The 20,688-nt window shown below is 44.0% G+C and overlaps 2 long non-coding RNA genes across 5 annotated transcripts in view; both read right to left on the bottom strand.

Annotated features, from left to right (window-relative positions):
* Positions 1 to 4,088: 4,088 nt before the first annotated feature.
* On the bottom strand, positions 4,089 to 5,658 carry LOC126510862 (uncharacterized). The gene is made up of 3 exons (XR_007594536.1): positions 5,181 to 5,658; positions 4,977 to 5,051; positions 4,089 to 4,728 (listed from the first exon to the last, which is right to left on the bottom strand). It is a non-coding gene; the product is annotated as an uncharacterized lncRNA (long non-coding RNA).
* A 6,365-nt stretch (positions 5,659 to 12,023) lies between these two features.
* The window catches only part of LOC126510850 (uncharacterized), an 88,514-nt gene continuing 79,849 nt past the window's right edge, over positions 12,024 to 20,688 (bottom strand). For 2 of the 4 annotated variants that reach the window (XR_007594526.1, XR_007594527.1), the window contains one exon: positions 15,013 to 19,792. This is a non-coding gene — a long non-coding RNA (uncharacterized lncRNA). Of the gene's footprint in view, positions 12,104 to 15,012; positions 19,793 to 20,688 lie in introns of those variants that run through there. The other 2 variants (XR_007594529.1, XR_007594528.1) reach the window with 2 other exon arrangements.

Here is a 20,688-nt window from a genome sequence, read left to right as displayed (position 1 = left end):
GATGTCCTGGGAGAAAATCTGTAAAGGGGCCTCTGGACTGTTCTGAACTGATGTCTAAGGACAACAGAGGACAACTAATTCAGAGAAATACAACTAACTGCCGGAAAAGGGAAAATGTGGGCCTACAATTCCAGCTCATCACAAAAGCTAAAAGAATAAGGTGTCTGGTGTTCACACGGTATCATCTAACTGGTGCTGTTCTTTTCTCCAGACCACCCCAGGACCGTGTAGGTGCATTTGTGGGCAAATCCTAACCTTGGGAATGTGACCCTTGTAAACGTAGAACAGTATTAAGTCCACATCTTAGCTACAGTTTCCCATCCACACAGATCAGCATTCAGAAACAGAGACAAGGGGCGTCAGCATTTCTGAGACAATCATCAGGTATGAAAACGGGGAGCGGCAAAAAGAGGAAGGGACGCCTTTGGAAAATAAAAAGGGATTAACTCATGCCCCCACCCCATGCTGGCAGGATAGTGCTTGTGATTCTAATAAACTGCACTGTCTTTACCTCAAATTACTGTCTGTAGTTGCAGCATAGACTCAGTTTGAGAGAGTCAAGACTTCTCTTTGGTTATTCTTTCTCAGAACACCACTCCACCATGACAGTAAGAAACAGGCTGACTCTTATGACCCTCAGTTGTAGAGGGCTGCTGAATTATGACGACTTTTATTACGCTGTTGGAAGGCTTTCTCACCGTGCGTTAAGAATCGCACGGGAGGAAGTGTCTGTCCTCTGTGTCTATCTGAGTGGATCTCACTATCTTATTAAGCCTTGATTGTATTGCTTGTGTTGTATCAGTGGTTTTCAGGAGGTGGTAAGCACCACTGAGTGCAGACTGGGGGTCTGAGGCCATATATATGTGCTCATTTGTATTCAAATGTATGATACCCATGTCATCCTATTTCTGTTTGCTGCATGTCAGCAAGCTTCATTGTCACCCCACCTGCCTTTTCAGTGATACTGGCCATGCTTTCCTGAGTTAGAGATTTGTCGTCAAAATGAGTTAACTGTAGCTTGAAAAAAAAATACCCAAGCCATAATTATTTTGAAATTGCTAAATACCTTGCTTATATGGTAAAGGAAAAACATTGTCAATTAAAAATTTTAGTTATTTTGAAGATAACAATGTGTTCAGCATAGGAAACTTAAATAGACACTATGCTGTTTATACAATTCATAATAAAGAAAAGAGAAACAAGCTAACTCTATATCATATGTGCAACTTGCCTGGTTCCCTTCATCTTTCTTCTCTTTTACCTCCCGCCTTGGTCTTGGCAAAGGTTTCATGGGAAATGTTATATTGAATGACTTCATTTAAAGAGTCAGTGAAGAATCGTGGCTGAATGAACTAAAAAGCAACAACAACAACAAAATCATATGCACACCCAAAGCCACATACAAAGGTACAATTCCAAGCGGCTGTTCACAAGATCACCTCAGCTCTGCCTAGATCATGCAGGATATGTCTGTTATCTCCTCTCCCTCACATCTGGTCGTGCCCCCTCCACACCTGGGAGCAGGGGCATCCATGCTCTTCTCTGTGTATAGTCAGCGGAACATGAGAAGTAGAACATGAGCCCCTCCATGAATCCCTTAACTTGGGAATGGTGGCTTATGTAGGATCCCTCCACACGGGCTTATGGAGGCCCAGTCGGGAAGTCGCTCTTCAGTCACCTGAGTTCCCCTCCAAGGCTTCCTTCTGGGGCTCAATGTAGGCACTTGGAGTCCAGGCCTGTGGGATCCCAGCTCTGATACTCACAATATATGTAATTGGGGGCTCATCTGTTCATCTTCCTGGGTTACTTTTTCCTTTTGTAAAACAGAGATCTGTCTAGGTCACCTTTCCCAGGGTTTCTGTTGGAGTGAAATGATTCCCACTGAGGTCTGATCTGGATGTTCTAAGCCCTACTTATTTAATGACAGTCTTACCTACAAGGTTGAAGATTAGGAAACACTGTAAGTATTTAAGCTGCAAAGGTCTGTGAGAGATTCTGGGGTTCACCAAGGCCTGAGAGTAACTAAGGGATGACTGGACAACAGAGTCAGTCTGTGCCAGCAAGAAGGCCTTTTCTTTTGCGCTACATCCCAATACCTTAGCGCATTCTATCATAGGTGCCCTCACTGCGCCCATCATTCCCTAAATCACATCCAGTGCCTCATGCCAAGTCCTGACACTGCACATGGGCTTCCTTCCCACTGATCCTACAGGGTCTTGGTGAGTGTTGCTGTTGCGGGCTGCTCTGACCCAGGAGAGTGGGGATTGCCACCGATCTGATTACTTCATTCCAGGCCCTGCTGTGAACTGGGAATTATATCAGAGCATGTAGAAGGGGCCTCATCTTTGACTTTCATTGATTGTAAGAGCACAGTGTCCACCCTCACTCTGCTGGACCATACCACGTTCAATCCACGCAGAAGATCATCCAGGAGATGTGCTGAGGGACTCACAGTTCTGAGAAAACTTTGGCTAGCCTGAGTCTCTTAATTAGCAACATTTTCAACACAAATGTAAAGGAGAACTGGGCCCTGGATAGGTGTAAGCGGATAGTTAAACACATGACTTAAAGATGGACGTACCTGCGGTCAGCCTGGGAGCACCACTGTGTGTCCAGCAGCAGGGAGTATCCCGGAGTCAGCTCTCCAGGGCAGCTGTCCGGAAGTACGAACCTTCCCTTTCCTCCAACAGCAATGTGCTAATGTAGGATGCTTACAACCCAGGCTTTTCCATGAGCCCAGCTTAAAGATGTTGCTTTAGGCAAGGAACAGAATACCTCTGGGCATTTTCCCTCATGCATTTACCTTCCAGAAAGTATGAGAGTACAACACAGCATCTATGGTTTCACTAGATAATAATAAAGCTGAATGCACATTGCTTCCTTTCCTGCTGGCCCTTTAAAAATATATTATTGCAGTGTTCTAAAGATTTGTTTCATTTGTTCATGTTTCACAGTCCTATATCTGTGATTAAAAAATTGGTACATTTTTTAAAACTTATATTCACTTTATATGTATAAATGTTTTGCCTGCATGTATATCTGTACTGCATGTGTGGCTGGGGTCCAAAGAATGCATCAGATCTCCTGGAACTGGAGTTACAGATTGTTATAAGCCATCATGTGGGTGCTGGACACCAAATCCTGGTCCTCTACAACAGTTATGTGTTCTTAACCACTAAGCCATCTCTCCAGGCCTCAATAAATACACACCTTTAAACTGTATAATAATTGAGTGAGAATGATTTCGTTTTTCTGTGTTCATCAAGTGACTGTCTAGAGTCGGCACAAACCTACCCTGAGTGTGACTATAGCCTTAAGTCAGTAACTGAGGGACATCATCCTTCTGAAGTCAGATCAGTTCCAAAGGTCAAGAGCCTGTAGCCACGCTTGCCCTGGTTTCTGAAGTTTCCCACAGAGCTTGAGTTTCAAGACAGTTCTCCATCATTTCTTGATGTAGTTATAGACTGCTTAGACATTTTTCCACCAGAGGGCAGGAGTCACAAAGATGAAAAACAAAACCAAGAGCTTCCCAATAAGCCTGTCAACCGGGGGTTTAGAGTTGAGTGTGAAGGATTCTGGGTAGGCTGCCTATGTGGCCACTGGCTCCCTAGCTGGAAAGAGGCTTCTGCATTACAGCAAGTTCTTTTATCCAGATGCAAAATATAAACATTTTTAACATTTCTCAGTGTCTATCTTAACCAGTCTTTAGACAGCCTAGCAGTATCCATAAACAATATCACAGGTAGATGAGGCCATTATAATACAATTGTGTAGAATTAGGTAATGAGCTAAATTCGGCCCACATGCTACAGTTTGCTAGCCCCTTGCTCTTACCATCGATACTTCTGGTGCTAAAAGTTGTCTATGGGTCTGAGAGTAGTTACATCTTTGCATCTACCCTGGTCCTTGGTCAATCACAAGCAGGAGGCCTGGGGAGTAGAAGGGCAAAAGAATGAGATTGAATTAAGGCAAACCCAAAAGATGAAGCGTAGTGTTACATGAGATCTGGGTAGCTCAGTGCCTAAGAGAAGCCCCTTATTTTCTGAATAAATAACTGTTTGACTACGTGATTGGTTTCCACAAAAGTGCGTTTATTGTTTGGTTGACACCTTAGCATGTTGGTTCTCAGGTCAGTCACCAGCTTCATATCTTATCTTCAGTCGGCCCTCTCTGCCACAAGTCAGGAGCAAAGTAAGCAGAGTCAACGTGGCTGGGCTCAGGTCAAGTCAACCACTACCTCAGCTGATCTGAACATCTTTGGAAACTGGTGTGACCCAAATAGGTCTCAAGTCTCCTGATTTTCCCCAGACATCTTCTCCCATAGTGAGCCCTGTGGTTCCTTTGGGCTACTGGTATTGGAAATCAGTGACAGTGAAGGCCAACCTACATCTGAGCATCTTGCAGCATCTTGTTCTTGCTCCCCTCTCAGGCAGGTGTATCCTTGGATACCTGCACCAAGCTTGGAACAGAGCTGGAAAGGCCCTTGACCGGAAGGAAGGAAGGGGCATCTCACTGTCTTCTATGGTCCCATCACTTTTGTCTGCAAGGGAAGTCTAGCTTGAGGGCTGCTGGTCAGGTAGATAGATTTCCACGCCTGTCACATATTTCGAACTTTGCTTATCTGCCATGACTTACCATCTGTGATTTGACATGTTCTACACATATGGGCATGTTGTATACATTAAGACATACTTCCTGTGCTCGCTTTTCCCAGATCCAGGGCACTTCCTGAAAGCAGAATTGAAGAGTGAGTTCTGGCATTCGGGCTGGGTCAGGTCTAGAGGAGTTCTGGGCCATTTTCTCCACTGTAAGGGTTTCCAGTGGCGATCTGGGGCACGCCAATAAGAGAGCTTGCACTCTGAACAGTGGAGCGTTACTATCTCTGTGATCAACAATGGGTGGTACCCTGGCCCGAGCTGCCCTTCTCCTTTTCCTTCCACATGGAGAGAGGCTGCAGCCTGCAGCTCCCAGCTCACCTGGAAAGCCTCTGGCTGCTGAAGGGCCGCATGAAGACGCTGAGACAGCCTGATGGATCATCCCATAATCAGAGCCTGCAGGAAGGGAAGGGAAATTATGCCAGCAGAATGCACTTATGAGAAATAGATACGTGCGGTGCAGGGAGAAATGCTTTGATATTAAAATTTTTTGTAACTTAAAAAGGCATGAAAAATGATACCGACCACTAACTAATCAACATTCCTCGGCGAATGCAGCTTCAGTTCCTAACCAAAAACACATCCTCGCTATTGTCTTGTCTGAATCCAGATGCAAACATGATTAATTAAGTTTCAGGCAAAGAGTGGGAGGGGGCTGGTCAGGATGAATGGTTCCTCCAAGGATCCTTTTTGTACACAGGCTCAGAAGCCTCTCCCTTCCACATGGCTGGGCTTGCCTTCTGTGCGTCTACGGCCATTGGGCTGGCTGAGGGTATTGTGCCCAGATCCTCAGGGTAACACAGCCTTCAGAGGGTCATCTCTCTCCAGTGTGTCCTACAGGGCAGAGAAAGCACCTGTGATGTGCTGTTAGGAGACCTGGCTTCTGCTCTCTACACCACTACCAGGCAGACTGGATCCCTTGGCAAGCTGCCTCAGTTTCTGTACTCGTGAAGTGAAAGCGTGGATTCAATGCTCTGTAAATAGGCCTTTGCTCTTTACTCTAGAGCCCGTATTCCCTCCTACTTAACAGGTGTCTGGCATTTGGTTGCTAGGCACACGTGACTGTCAGACCTGCTCTCTGTAGGCATGGGAAGTGCGTGAGATGAACACAGAGGTAGCTGAACTGAGGACCCCCACCCACCTCCAGGAACACAGAAGGAGCCAGCAGCCCCGCCTGCCATTCACATCCTGATAGTAACTCTAAAAAACATAAGATACCTGCCTGCTCTGCCAAGCCCTACTTACCTGGAGTGCTGTCATTGCTGGTTTGTTAGAGGGGACAGTGACAGTGTGCAGACTCTTTGACATGACTCTGCTTCTCTAATCAGAGCCATCAACCTCTGAAGTATACTGCAGTTGAGTGGGTAGAAGTATGAATTCAAACTGCCTGCACTGAGATCACCCAGCAACCTAAGGCACCGTGCACATTACAAAAGTCTCTGGGGCCACATTGGCTTTCCCTGGAAGGAGTAAAATCCTAATCCATGCCTCCCAAGATCACTGTGAAAGTCAGATGAAGTGTGTAAAGTTCGACAGTCATGAATTACACGGTTAGCAAATATTTAGTCAGTGCTATTATCGCCAGTCCCTCTACCGCTTTGAGTGCCGGCCAAATGTTTCTGTACTAGGTATGGAGTTGTATCTAATTGCAGAGGAAAGTAAGTGGCCTGCTCGGATCTTCAGTTGCACTGAGCAAGCACATCCAGTCATTTGACAGATATCACTGGATGCCCACCGTACATCCTTCACCTAGACTTCAGTGAAGCACTGCATGGTGCTTCCAACTTGGCTGAGACCTGGGTTTTTTAGAAGAGCATGCAATGGCTGTCCTCCCTGCATAGTGAGCAGGGGCTGACTTCTACATGGGTGAAAGAGTTTTATAAGGATCAGATGGACCCCAGGGCAGTACAGTTCCCGGTCTAACTCTGAGAGCATTAGACTTTGAAACCTAGTGAAGAGATTTGAGTCAGAGCCTAGATTAGACTTTTGTGAGCAACTTGCTGGTTCATAAAACTAGTATTTAGTCCCTCTTGATATCAACTCTAGATAGCAGTTTTCTTGGAACACCAGCCACTCCCCATCAAGTATTGAACAATGTATTGCCCAAGTTCTATAATCCTGTTTGATTCCAAAGTAAAGAGGATTACTTTTATGTGTGCCTGACTTCATCCCTGTGAACATCTCTGTAAGATGCACTATCCTCTTAGCTAGCTTGGAAATCACTTAAAAATGTTTTTCATGCATCTTCTTGTTCTCAAGAGGAGGTTTGTTATTCCCATTTCCCAGATGGAGTAACTGAGAACAGAGTTAAGAGATAGCTTACACAGGGCTGGAACTACAGTAATATTTGGAGATAGGGCCAAGAATCTATTCCTCTATCCTGCCTCCATATCCATCACAACCTGGGAATGACCTTACAGGGCAGTGTTAGAAACACGAGCAAGAAAGGACAATGTAGATGCTGAGCCTCTGGGCCAAGTCCAGCATTCAGGAATGAGTGCACTGGTCTTGTGAAGTGAAGACAAATGGACCATTAGATTGTAAATCAAGGTAACAGGCATCATCCTGGAAGCTTCCAGGCAAATCCCAGCCCCGTGGACAGTGAGCTTCAATTCATGCCAATGAAGATTTAACCCCCTATGAGGTGCAGGGTACTGCTTTGATGAATGTTTTATAAAGTTACTGAAAAGAGATGGAATTTCCCTTGAAATAACAGCGTAAGGATATAGAGATGAAATCATGGCTCCCAGGCTGTGCATGATCTAGTCCTTCAGATGTGACCTGACTGCTCAGCAATTCGGCCAAGAGGCTCACCTTGCCTCATTTTTTTGGGCAGCTTCCACTCCTCCCAAAGTTCAAATGACTGTTTCTTTTACTCTGTGACGTGGACTTGGTATCTCTGCTTCGGTTTCCTTTGTGTTTGTCCTCAAGTCCTTGGGTTTGTACACGCTATTGCGGTATCCCACCTCCACATTTCAGAAACCTCTGTTTTCTTTTTCCTCCCTCATGACCCAAGAAGCTCCAGCACAGAGCTCCTTATCTGGGACTGAGGACGTAACAGGACAGGAACTCAAGGCTCAGGAACACAGAGTCCTGATAGGTAGGCTTATATAACAATCGGTGAAGGCCAGGGCTGCCCTCTTGCTGATCTCCCTGATTCCAAATATCGTCATTTGCTCAACCTTCAGCACATTTACTGTCCCCACGCAGTCAAGTCTGTCCATGAAGCCTCTGAGCCCCTAAGCCCTTGAGAGTCCTGACCTCCTTAGAAAATGCACAGTCACCTTCTCTGTCATTTGAAGGATTTTTCAGGAGTTTGAAGGGGTAATTTGGGGAGGAGGACTTGGAAATCAAGCAATGTTCTAAAGATCTTTCCAATCTCTCTTGAATATTCAGAACAACCTAATAAGGCAGGTGAAGGTGAAACTGGTGGCTAGTGGGTTATACAAAGGCACAAGTTACATAGCTACTAACTGACTGAGCGATGGGAAAGACAAGAAAGAAAATACAGGCCAGTCATGCTGCTGAATACTGGAAAACTATCAACTTCTGAGAGTTTTGAGCTTTTATAATAAGAGCAAATTGCCATAAGCACCTAACCAAAACATAGGTTTATTCATTAATGAAGACTCCAAGTATACCTCTAGTCATAAATAATTCATGTCATTATAAACTTGATCTTTTTTAACATTTAGCAAATAACACAATAATTCTTCATTATCACACATACAATAGCCATTATTCATATTTAGACATATCAATATACATTTTTAAAAACATAAATAAAATCACAAAGGAAAATTTTGTACTATTAACGCTAGAAGCTTGACCCTACACTGCTGTAATGGTATAGGTTTTTATTCAACAGAAAGAGTAAGCCTGTGTTCTTGGTCAGCTGGGAGGACAGGCTGTAAGAAGCTGTATTTGAACTGCTTCTTTCTTTTTCATGCCAAGACTGACCCTGGGCCTGTATGCTTCCTTTCCTTGAAGCTCAAAACGATATAACAGCTGCATGTTGAGCGCTGAAGTTGGGGAGTTATCCTTTACTCCTTAGGAACAATATAAGGTATCAGATCAAAGTTATGTGTGTTTTCAGATATTGCGATTATAAACTCTCCACATCTGCCGATGACTGAATTGGGCCCGCACAAGAATGGGCATCAACTGGCAGATGAGAATACATAGGGTCTCACAAGACTGGGCCCATCAGGTTGGGTGGTGGTGGCACATGCATTTAATCCCAGCACTCGGGAGACAGAGGCAGGCCGATCTCTGTGAGTTCAAGGCCAGCCTGGTCTACAAGAGCTAGTTCTAGGACAGTTTCCAAAGCTATAGAGACACCCTGTCTCAAAAAAACAAAACCAAACCAAAACAAAACAAAAAATGGACCCATCAACAACAGGCAGACAAGAATGGAGAGGATCTCAGAGGACGCTATCCCTTGCTACTTACGTAATTCCTTCAGATAGACTCATGGAAACAAGGAGTCATTCCCTTAGTTGCATGCAACTGGTGATCCTTCCAGGCTCCAATGTATTCCCCCAATGCAGTGGTTACACAGACGCCCCTAACTAAATCAAATGGCCAGCTCAACACAACCAAAAGTCATAGATATGGGAAAGAAACTAGGATGTGGGAGGTTGACATGGATTTAAGAAAATCTAATTTACCAATTAAAAAAAAACCCTAAGTATATTTAAGAGTAAATTGACTAGCCTGTCAGTAAGTGAATTAATAATGTAAAATGATCAAAATGGTGTCTGACATTTTTATGGGTTATATCAAAGCCTCAAAGCCTACTCTTTTTACTTGAGGTAGCTTCAAACACCAGAAAGCCAAGTAATTCTTCTAAATAACCTGTTTATGATGCTTTGATTATTGCCTGAATAGCTCTATAAAGTTTTGTAGAGGGCCATTTAGCTTCTCTTAATTTATTTTAATGAGCTATAGAAAATTACTAATGTGAGCTCAGTTATACGGTGCATCAGGAAGCCATATTTGAGAGTTTAATTACATTTACAATGGTACTATATTTCATCACTTTCAACAACATCTAGAATAACTTTTTGTAAAATTTTGAGAAAAAATAGTTGATATGTTGTCTAAAATTTGAAAGAAGAAAACCTTGTCTCTAAAGATTATATATTCAGGGTCACCTAGGAATGTTGAAGCCCGGTCTGGAGTCAGCCCAGGCCTTTGCATACCAAGCCCAATGCTGTCCTCAAATTGTTGATTCATTTTGTCAATGACAGCAGGATAGGAAACAGCCCAGAGCAGCCACCAGCAGCCTTGGGTATTTTCTTAACCTTTCCGAGGACTTCCAGTTGGGTAAAACTGGGCTCTTGGTTTCAGTGGAGAAAATTCCAGAACAAGGCAGAGTGAAGCAGAGTTTAAGTCTATTATTGAAAGACATTTTATCAAAGATCTTAAGACAAGGGGTTAGTAAGATGTGAGATGTCCAGGAAAGGAAGAAGACTTACTGAAGTTTCCAAGGGGATGTGAGTGTGTGTGTGTGTGTGTGTGTGTGTGTGTGTGTGCCCATTCTAGGGTTTGGAAGCTTTTGGAACTTCACTGCTCAACAGGTTTCTAAGAGACCCTCAGCTGCTCTATCTCAGTTTCCCATTTTAATAATAGAGATTGCAGGGTACTCCAAAGATGCCTCCGATGGAATTACAATATGATAGAATAAAATCTGAACCCGTTCAGGTGGCACAGGGGATTTAAAGTTATGTACCTTTATTTTAAATGGGGTTTCTGGTGAGATTCCTAGAAGATTGCAGGTTTACACCTGGGTAGAGAGGAGGTTAATTGTTAATTGCCCTGGAATTCCTGCTTCTCCACCAGCGAGAGGCTTCAACCAGATTCTGGGATGAGAAGCTCTTTTTGCTTTCATGTCCTCATCATATCTCCCGTCTTTCTAGCCGTCCTCACTTTTTAAAACAATCAAAGCTCCCTGCTTGAGGGTTCCTGGGTAATACACGGCCCTGTGAAACAAAGACCAGCTGACGGACTAGCTGAAGTCATAGCTAGCCATGGAGCACCGTCTGAAGGAGAATGCGTAACACAGGCAAACATACTTCCCACACATATTCTCTGTCATGTCGTTTGCTGGTGCCCTGAATAGCTGTGTGTAATCTAAACATGGCAGAAAGAAAGAACCCAAGCTCTGGCTTTAGAAAGGACCTGGGGTGGGCTGGGGTGTCCTTTGTTCCACTTGTGACCCTCCCCAGTGGCCAACTAAGAGGAAAAACCCTATTTTAGAGTTTGGTAGAGATTGAAGCAGTGAAAAAGAAAGCCAGGTGTCAAATAGAAGCTGCATATCCTTCCAATTATAAAGCCGTGGGTGCAGACGTGTCTGTAGGACTACCAACTTCTTTAAATTGGGTAGTCTGAGAATGGAGAGAATGTGGCTTTTACTTTCTGTGTGAAGTCTACTAAGTTATAAACACAACCTACTGTTATAGATCCAAAGTGAGGTAGGAACAACAGCTCAACAAGGCAGCCAGCTACTGTCCTTGAGGTGTCACTTTGAATAGGGTACGAATGGCCATCTGACAGCATTCCCAGGTTGCTGAGTATAATGGTTGATCTTCTCTGTTGTCTTGTCTTGATTGGAAATCATCTGACAGACGCAACTCTAGGTGTGCCAATGAGGACATTTCCATGGGGTTGACTGAGATGGTAGAGCTTGCCCTAAGGTGGCCCCACCCTGTGGCCTGACATGCCAGATCAAACAGAGGGAGAAACAGGAGAAGACCGGAAGAAAATCAGGCTTTCCCCTTTCTCTGCTTCCTGATCAGCACCAGGGACCAGTCCCCTCCTCCCGCCATGCTTTCCCCAGCACGATGGACCTCATTTCTTTGAACTATGAGCTACACTGTTTATCTCTTAAGTTATTTATGGTCTGGCATTTGGTCACAACAATGAGGAAACATTGAATAAAAAACAAAAGCTATCTGGGAAAGAGTGAGCCCACTGGAGACCTTGGAGCCATCTTAAGGGAACAGAAGGATGAAGCTCAGAAGTCACCGCTGGAGTTCTGGGAGAACGTCGCTGCCTCCTACAGGATAGCTGGTGTATAGGAGCACACCTTGGATGCACAGAGGGCCAGGCGCCTTGGAGGCAGGGTTAGCCCAGCACCACAGCAAACAAACACGAGTAGTCTATCTCTAACTCATCCCCTGGCAGTACTTAGGTGCCTAAGCAGGAGCAGCCGCATATTTGCGGCTGAACAGTCCCCTAGGATGAGGAGAAAGAAGGGAAAGAAAATCTTCACCTTGACTTGCTCATAAACTTTCCCACAGTAGTTTAGAAGTCAGTGGATTTAATGTCTTTACTTAAGAAATCACATTAACTTACCTCTGTTAGTATGAATGAAGATTCAAGGCAGAATATCGGGCCTGACATAGGAAGGAGGAAAACCGAATTTCCTCCATGTTTGTTTGTATCTGTTTAAAGACATGAGTAGTTACATTGGCTACTGTTTATCAAATACCAATTTTATACATATACTTTGAACATACCAACTCATCTAGTCTTAATTATGTGAGGAACACATTACTTTCCTCACTCTAAAAACCAACCAAACAAACAAATCCAGGTAGAATAAACTACCTACCCCAAATCACCTGCTAACCATTGCTATATGCAGATTGCATGTATGTAGCTAAACATGCACATTCTTTGGGACACGGGGAATAATGTACCCAGGTCACCATGTTGACCTTTGACTTTTAAACCATGTGTTTATATCGTCACAGTTGTAACAATAAAAATAATAATAAATCAGAATAAAGCTCAAGCATGTTCATGTTTTTAGTGACACCATCTTTATCTCCACATCTTCGTCACCCCCAAGGACAATGTCACTCACAAGGCACAGAACTCCTTTCCTATCTCTTCTTTGCAAAGGACCGCGGAGCTGTGATCCCTAGCCTTCAACTGTTTCTAGACAGAAGGCAGGCGACTTAGGCAGTGGTAACCTCCTGCTCTACAATGTAAATAAAACAATTGAGTTTCAAAGTTCGGGTCCATTAAAAGACCATAGGAACTCTAGTTCCCTCTTTTCTCCTTTGGAACATTTACCTGTTCCCAGCAGCACTCTGGACTAGGTACAGAATGGGGGCGTGGAAGAGGCATGCTGTGAGACCCACACACTGTGAGGCAGTCAGGCAGCAGACATAGGGACAGAAAACAGAAAAGCCATGGCTCTTAGGATTCAGTTCTGATTGTACACATTGGAGGGGGGCTCATCCTGAAGCTGATTTGGAGGAGGGAGACAATTGAAAATATCTCCAATCTCTACTCCAAAACACCGACCATTTTCCACATCGGAGTGGTGACCTTTTCCTCGTTATCTGTAGCTATCAATTTTAGAAAATTAGGCAAAGAAAGAATGAAGAAGCAAGGGGCAGAATTAGATGGATTAATTTGTGAGTTGTTAGCATTCTTCCTTGCTTTTAATTTTTTTAAAAACTGAAAATATATTATTTTTTTCATACACTATATTCTGATTACAGTTTCCCTGGCCCCATTCCTCCCAGTTCCTCACCATGTCCCCTCTCCTCAGGATCCGCTCCCTTTCTGTTTCTCGTTAGAAAAGAACAAACTTCTAAGAGACAACAACCAAACCTCACAAAATAAAATACAATGAGATGAAGCAAAAACCATCATGCCGACACTGGACATGGCAACCCAATGGGAGTAGAGGAATCCAAAGAGCAGGCATTAGAATCAGAGGCCCACTTGTTCTCATGGTCAGGAGTCCTATAAGAATACTAAGACAACAGCTATAACATACACACGGAGGACCTGGTGAAGACCATGTAGACCCTGTACCTTCTGCTCCAGCCACTGTGTGCCCATACACACCTTGCTTAGCTAATTCAGAGGGCCTTGTTCTCCTGGTGCCCTCCATTCCCTCTGACTGAGTTGTCAGGTTTCACGTGAAGGCTTCTGTGCCCACAAGCCAGGGTGCATACGTGTCTCTTTACTTTCTGGTTTAACTTCGTGCTCACTTGTGTTATATTATCAGGGAGCACAGAATCTCAGTAGTTTTTAGTTCTGCCTTATAAACATTATGACTGCCCAAGTGTTTCCGGAGGCTTTCAGTTTTCTTTCAGAGGGAGAATTTAGAATTCCCTGTAATTCCCAGAGTTCCCACCCAAGTTGATGGCTACTCTTCTCTTTATGATGGTCTTCCTTGGGTTAGTATAGTGCTCCATGCGAAGACGTAGCTCTTTTGTGAGTTCCTATTTCCTGGCTCTATCCTCGTTCTTCAGATCACAAACACTGGTGCCCACGTCCTTATGTCTAAGGGAGCCCCCACTGTGAAATGTGCCCTGTGTGCCTAAGCATGTCCCCTCCCACACTGGCAGACAGAATCACCTATCTCAGTTCCCCAGTCCTCTCTACCTCCACACCCTTTGCCTTATGACTTTGAAGATCTTCCGCTATAATGAGCAGAGCACATTTCCCATGTCTTAAATTTAAATGTAGCCACGTGACTGACCTTGACCATTGGGAAAGAAGAAAATCAGCTGTCTGTCCTAATACTAGGATGTAAGAAGACTTTTTTGTTGGCATTTTTTGTTGGTGGAATTGAGTTGAGCTACACCAGATACAGCCTTGCTAGGGCAGCTGAGCTTTAACAGAACTGAGCAGGTTTGAGCACGGCTATTAGAAGTCAGATGGAGCATGCAGCTGAGCTCAGCACAGACTGGTCAGTCCTTAGTCAACCAGAACAGAGGGCTACCTCTTCCAGCTTTGACACTGATATGTTGTGGTTAACGTTTCAGTGTTAATCTGTTAGCTGATCCCTGGGATGGCTATTCATTCATTGTGTTCCCAACGCAGCCTATCAACTGTGATTTCTCTTTTCTTCAAGACAGTTTGACGTGCAGAGGCTCTGCTGGTCTTCCCTGTCTCTGGCACTGGTTAATGGAAGCCTGTTCTACCTCAGTGGTTCTCTCCCAGTTTCTCCAATTTCTCTCCTGTTTTGCTTTTGTGAAGTTTGCATAGTACCTTTTCAAAGATTCCCTTCTTTAAGGCACAGGCAAGTTTGTGGGTGTTTAAAGATCAAAACGTCCGCCAATACTCCTCTCCCAGAACAAAATAGTATGATCCGCAAACTCTGTGGAACCCCTGGGAATTCCCAGAAGGAGCCTTTGAAGGCTTCTCTAGTTGGAAATGTCTCTGACACACATTGAGAAGAGTAAGTCTTTATTTTGTATCCTATTGCACATATAATTCCAAGCAAATGGTTTTATGAACTAATTTTAAATTCAAAAAAATTGTAGTATATACAATCTGTACATCTGTGTTCGTTAACTTTCTGGCCCTGTAATAAATGCCCAAGACAAGCAACTGTTAGAAAGAAGAGACTCTATTCATCTTATAGTTCTAAGAGTGTCCACCATGCTCAATTGACCCAGCTATTTTGGGCCTCTGACAGCATGTCACGGCAAGAACAGATATCTTAGTTTCTTTTCATGTTGCTGTGACGAAATGCTCGAAAGGAAGCAAGGTCAGGAGGTAATGGCTTATTTCAGCTCACAGTTCAAGGTTGCAATCCATCACTGTGGGAAAAGGCATAGCAGTGGGAGCTGGAGAGAGGTGCTCACATTGTATCCTCAGTGAAGAGACGGGCAGCAACTGATGGATGTGTGCTAGCTCTTGCTCAACATGCCCTCTCCACTGACATGGTCCAGGTACTTCCTGCAGTTAAGGTGTTCTTTCCTACATCAGTTAACACACACATAATGAAGACAATCCATGTAGGCATGACCAGAGGCATGACACCCTGGTGGTCTGGATTCAGTAAGGGTGATAACACTAGCTAGCCATCCCACCTGCAGGAGACCAGGGTCCCACTGTTTCTTCAAGGCCATGCCTCCAATGACCTACAGACCTCCCATTAGATCTCTTTTTGTTTGCTTGCTTGTTTGTTTTGTCATATATTTTGTTTTTCGAGATAGGATTTCTCTGTGTAACAGCTCTGGCTGTCCTGGAACTAGCTCTGTAGACCAGGCTGGCCTTAAACTCACAAAGATCTGTCTGACTCTGCCTCCCAAGTACTGGGATTAAAGGCATGCACCAACACCACCCAGCTAGATCTCTTCTTTATAGTTTCTACTACCTTTCAGTAATGCCAGTCTAGAAACCAAGCCTTTGCCCACACGGACTTTTGGGTGGCTCCTATCTAGACCATAGTAATATTGTTCCTAAATTAAGTCCCCTAAAGAAAGAGAACCCTGATCAGAACTAAAACTGTTTTCTTTTTAAAGTTCTCCATTCATTAACTTGCCCTTTAAACTATGAAAGGGGATGGCAAAGAAGGGCCAATAAAGCTTCTCACTTCTTTGTTCTGTACAAACTGATAACTATAATAGGCAATTGGCAAGCGGAGGTTGGAAATGCATTCTGCTATTTCCAGAAGCCAGATTTGGAGATATGGCTCTCTGTCACTCAAGTGAGTCTGGCGTCTCTGGACTCCCACAGTGGGAAGTAACCTTCACTGGGAAATCGAGATGTTTCTCTCTGTGAGCAACTAACTCCCCCTCTGAAAGTCGAAGAATCTGAGCTGAGTGTTCCCAGATAATTCGGAAGCTAAGAGACTCCATTGTTCCCTGGAGAATAATAAATAAGGAGATAAGGGAACCAGGAAGCTAAACCATTCTCTTTAAGCAAAGGAAATAATGAAAGCTGAATAAAAACATTCCTAAGGTACATTGAATTTATTTACTATCAACCTAAGTGAGACTTTATTAAAAAATTTTTCCATCACAATCTTTTACTGCCATAAAACAAGACGGTGTTTTCTGTCTCTTTATTAACAAAGACAATAGCACCTTTTAAATCCTTACACCAAAGAATTGTGAAGAGCAGAGTGGAGAGGGGATTTTGTGTACATCTGACCCGGCCAAGCCAGGCATAAGAAAAATGGTTCTGTGTTTCATCAATTTGTTCGCTAGTAAGGGGGTATCTTACTTCCAAAAGAGGCTTATCTGAATCCTATTATAGGGGCCTTGCCCATTTTCAGATGGAGTAGAGTGCTTTCATTCTCAAACAGATCCTTCTTCTTCCAGAAACACATCTCTTAGAAAAGTCTGGAGCCTCCGGGTGCTACCATTTTAGCACATACCCAACCCACGGCCAACTTCAGCTGCCTCGGGGCTTATTGGGGTCAACGAACATTGTACCATACACACTTAAGCTATAAGAATTGATAGATGGGTCTCCCAGATATGATTGCCAAGGCTTTTTATAAAGTAGGTGGAGAGCAGGAATGGTTCTCATCATATCCTGTCTCCACCATCTTACCATCCTGATTCATCTGCAATGAAAAAGAGGGAGGGTGTGGGTGTGGAAGAGTGTATGTGAGTGTGTGTGTATGTGTGTGTGAGTGTGTGCATGAGTGTGTGTGTTTCAAATTGCATTTTTCTTTTGGCTACATCTCCAATGAGATGATTAAAGAACTCTAGCTCTTTGCAACCAGCCCAGCCAAAAGTTTGACTAGGCTTCGCTTTCCCAATATGGTTCTCATTTGCTCCCAACCTCATTCATTTCTTATTATTTGTCTTTCAGAGAAAAAGGCAGCAAGAAAAATCAACCTTGGGCTTCGTTAATTAAGGCTCGCATTCTTGCCGGTATATTTCAGGAAGACAGTCGGTAACTTTTGCCCTACTCTCTGGATACCCTTATAATGTGGTCCTATTCATTCATCAGGGCTCTGTGCAGCTTGGGGGCCCATGCGGGTTTGGCGGTCTCTAAGTCCGTCTTCATGTGGAATTGTGGACATGGTATCAGCTTTGAAAAAGTTGACTCTAAAACTGCAGACTTCCAGCAAGCAAAAGTTAGGACGGTCTCACGCATACCCTCAGGAAGGAAATAGGAAGGTAGGATTTCTACTGGACTTGGTGATTTTTAATATTTAAAACGGAAAAGAAAGGCAAGCCCTAGCTTCCTCATTCCTCACACTCCCAAGTGCCATGCACTTCAGCCTGATTTCCTTCCTTGCTTGCTCTCTGACAGCCTGACCCATCTCAAGCTTAGCCTCACTTTTTATTATAAACAAAAATAAATGAAGAGAAATTTAGGGTTATTTTTCCAAATATGGAACCAGACACAGCCAGGAGGAGAAGCCATGTGTCTGCCTTCTCGTCTCTTTTTCTCCTCCCATTTCTGCCTCTGGGTAGGGGACCAGTGTGATTCCGTCATTTCACCTCAGTACCTTTCTCTATGTTTCTCAAAATAAAGCATTCAAGTTGGGATCGTTGAGCAACTGACCTTCTGTTTGCTCAACTCTTCTGATACAAGCAACAGTATGGGTGTCTTAGGAGTTGGGAAACAAACTCACAATCCACACAAAAAGATTCGACGTGCAGGATGGAGCAGGACAGACATACAGCGAGAAAATGAGTCCGAGAAAGGGAAGAGAGAGCGGATGAAATAGGTCTCTTATAACATTGATGCCATTGGTTTGGGTGGGTTGAGCACTCTTCACGAGACATTACAGTTCTAAAATACTTGTGTTTTGTCACAGGCACGGGGGGGGGGGGCGGGCAATGAGGTGATTAGTGCCCCTGCATTTGAGAACGTGACTGGTGGGACAATCAGTTGCAGGGCCCTCTTGCTCTGAGCAGGTGTGATGGCAAGCCTGAGCTATGTGGCCCAAGAAACTGAAAACAAGGAATTCCTATGGCCAGGGACACAGATAAATCAAGATGATGATGAAGGCTGAGAAAGAGTAGCCAGTGAGGCAAGCACCAAGTCAAAGTAAATAGAAATAGCACCCAGTAGCCTAGCTTAGGTGCTGTTGACATCTCAAGACGAGAGTGGAGTCTTAAACCTCGGTTTAGGGGTGATTTTGACCTATAAAAGTAGAAACAAAAATCTGGTTTAACAGGGAAAAAATGGATATTGATTATTGACATCACTTATCTAAGAAAATGATTTTTGGAAATTAAGATTAAACATTACACCGAGAGTGAGAGACCTTGGAATACTCAACCGTAAATTGGATGTATCCACCAAACCCCTCCCCATAAGCTCAGGGAATCCCATGGAAGAGGAGGTGAAGAGTGTAAGATCCAGAAGGGATGGAGGTCACTAAGGAAACAAGGTCCTCTGATTCAACAAGAGCAGAGCTCAAATGAACTCACAGAGACTGAGGCAGCAAGCACGGAGCCTGCACGGGTCGGCCCAGGTCCTTTGGGCTTATATTATGGCTTTAGTGTTTTTATGGAATTACTGACTGTGTGAACAAGTGGGTCTCTGGTCGTTGTGACTGCTCTCGGGCTCTTTCCCTTCAGTTTGCTTGTCCTATCTAATTCCAATGCTAGTTTCCTTTCTCCCTTATTATATTTTACTGTTACGTTTTATTATTATCTCTTAGAAGCCTTAGAAATTCTTCTCTAATGAGAGATAAAGGGAGTGGATCTGGATGGAAGGGGAGGTGGGAGGAACTAGGAGGAGAAGAGGAAGGGAAAGTCATAATCAGAATATATGTATTAGAAGCAAGGAAAGAAGGGAGGAAGGGAGGGAGGGAGGGAGGGAGGGAGGGAGGGAGGGAGGGAGGGAGGGAGGGAGGGAGGGAGGGAGGGAGGGAAGGAAAGAAGGGAAGGAGGATGGAGGGAGGAAGGCAGGAAGGCAGGAAGGCAGGAAGGCAGGAAGGAAGAAAGACGGTCGGGCAGTCTTCTGTATTTGGAAGGTTAAGCTCTCAGTTTGGAAGTTTCAGCTCTCTTTGATGCTGCCGAATAATTGCCTCACCCAGGTATGATAAATTTTCAGCTTTCTAGAACAATGGATGATGTTGACTGATCTGTAACTCTGGGATCCTGACTTTCATAATCATCTATATACATATTTTTCATCTGTTTAATCTTCATAGTGACCCAAAATGGTAATTGCTATTATTGAACCCATTCTACAGATGAGGAATCCAAAGTGCAGAAAGGTTCATTAATTTAGTCAAGATGGTATAGTCAATAAGACCTGAAGGCCGAATTCAAACAGCTAGACTGGATCGTGCGGGACCCAGCCCACATCCTCTCGTTTCCGTAGCATCAGTTTTTGATAGGATGAAGGTCTCTCCTCCAGTGCTTGCTTTGCTGAGCACCACGTCATTCTTCCAGTCGCTGCAGATACGAAAGGTGGAGGCATTAGAAGATCCCCAAAAGTCCCCGGGATCTATGGCCTTGAAACTCTGCTGGATTTTCATGCAACATACTTCCTTTGTCTGTGATCTTTACTAAATACAGTACCCACATGACAGTGTTACAAGACTTGGGGTCCATCTACCCTTTTCCTCTGCCATCTTTAGCGTCTTGTCTCATTGACTTGGTATGTTTCCTCACATCTGACAGTCTCAGGTATCCTGTTACCCACAAACATGGCAGTCTCCAAGAGTGGTTGGATTCAAGAAGGACAAGCTCTTTTTCAGAAGTCTCCTATTGTCCCCCCAACACACACACACACACACACACACACACACACACACACACACACTTTGACTGGAACTGAGCACCGTGCTCACTCTCAAGACAGAATAAATTTATCTTTTATCAAAGTAATAGAAAGAAGGTGGAAAAACCCTCAGAGCACTAAGCGCCAAGAATTTGGAGTTGGGAGTGAAAGTTGGCAGTGGGTGAGTTTTGCCTGCGCAACCACCTGTTGGCAATGTGTACCAACGTTCACCTTATCTTAGATCGTTCCATCAGTTACGGGAGCTGAGGTGTGAGGATATAGGACATGAGTCAGTAGGCTTAGGTAAGAAGAGCAAAGCAAGTCAGAGGAAAGGCTGAAAGTGTGTGCTGAGGAGATGGAGGCCACAGAGGGAAGAACGAAAAGCTGACCTGAGAATGTTTCCAGGTACAGCAATGCCATAGGCCATCACACACACTATTCCATTAAACCTTGTAAAATCCTTCTCAAAGATATATTTATATATTTTATGATATATTATTAAATATATATTTGTTATGTATAGTTATATATATATTTCTCCTATTACAGGAGAAAGTAAGAGGAGAGA

This window comes from Alexandromys fortis, unplaced genomic scaffold, assembly GCF_014885135.2.
Source record: "Alexandromys fortis isolate MF-2015 unplaced genomic scaffold, M_Fortis_MF-2015_v1.1 scaffold_78, whole genome shotgun sequence".
Lineage (NCBI taxonomy): Eukaryota > Metazoa > Chordata > Mammalia > Rodentia > Cricetidae > Alexandromys > Alexandromys fortis.
The sequence above is the reverse complement of the archived record's forward strand: the minus strand, read 5'-3'. Positions and strand labels throughout refer to the sequence as shown.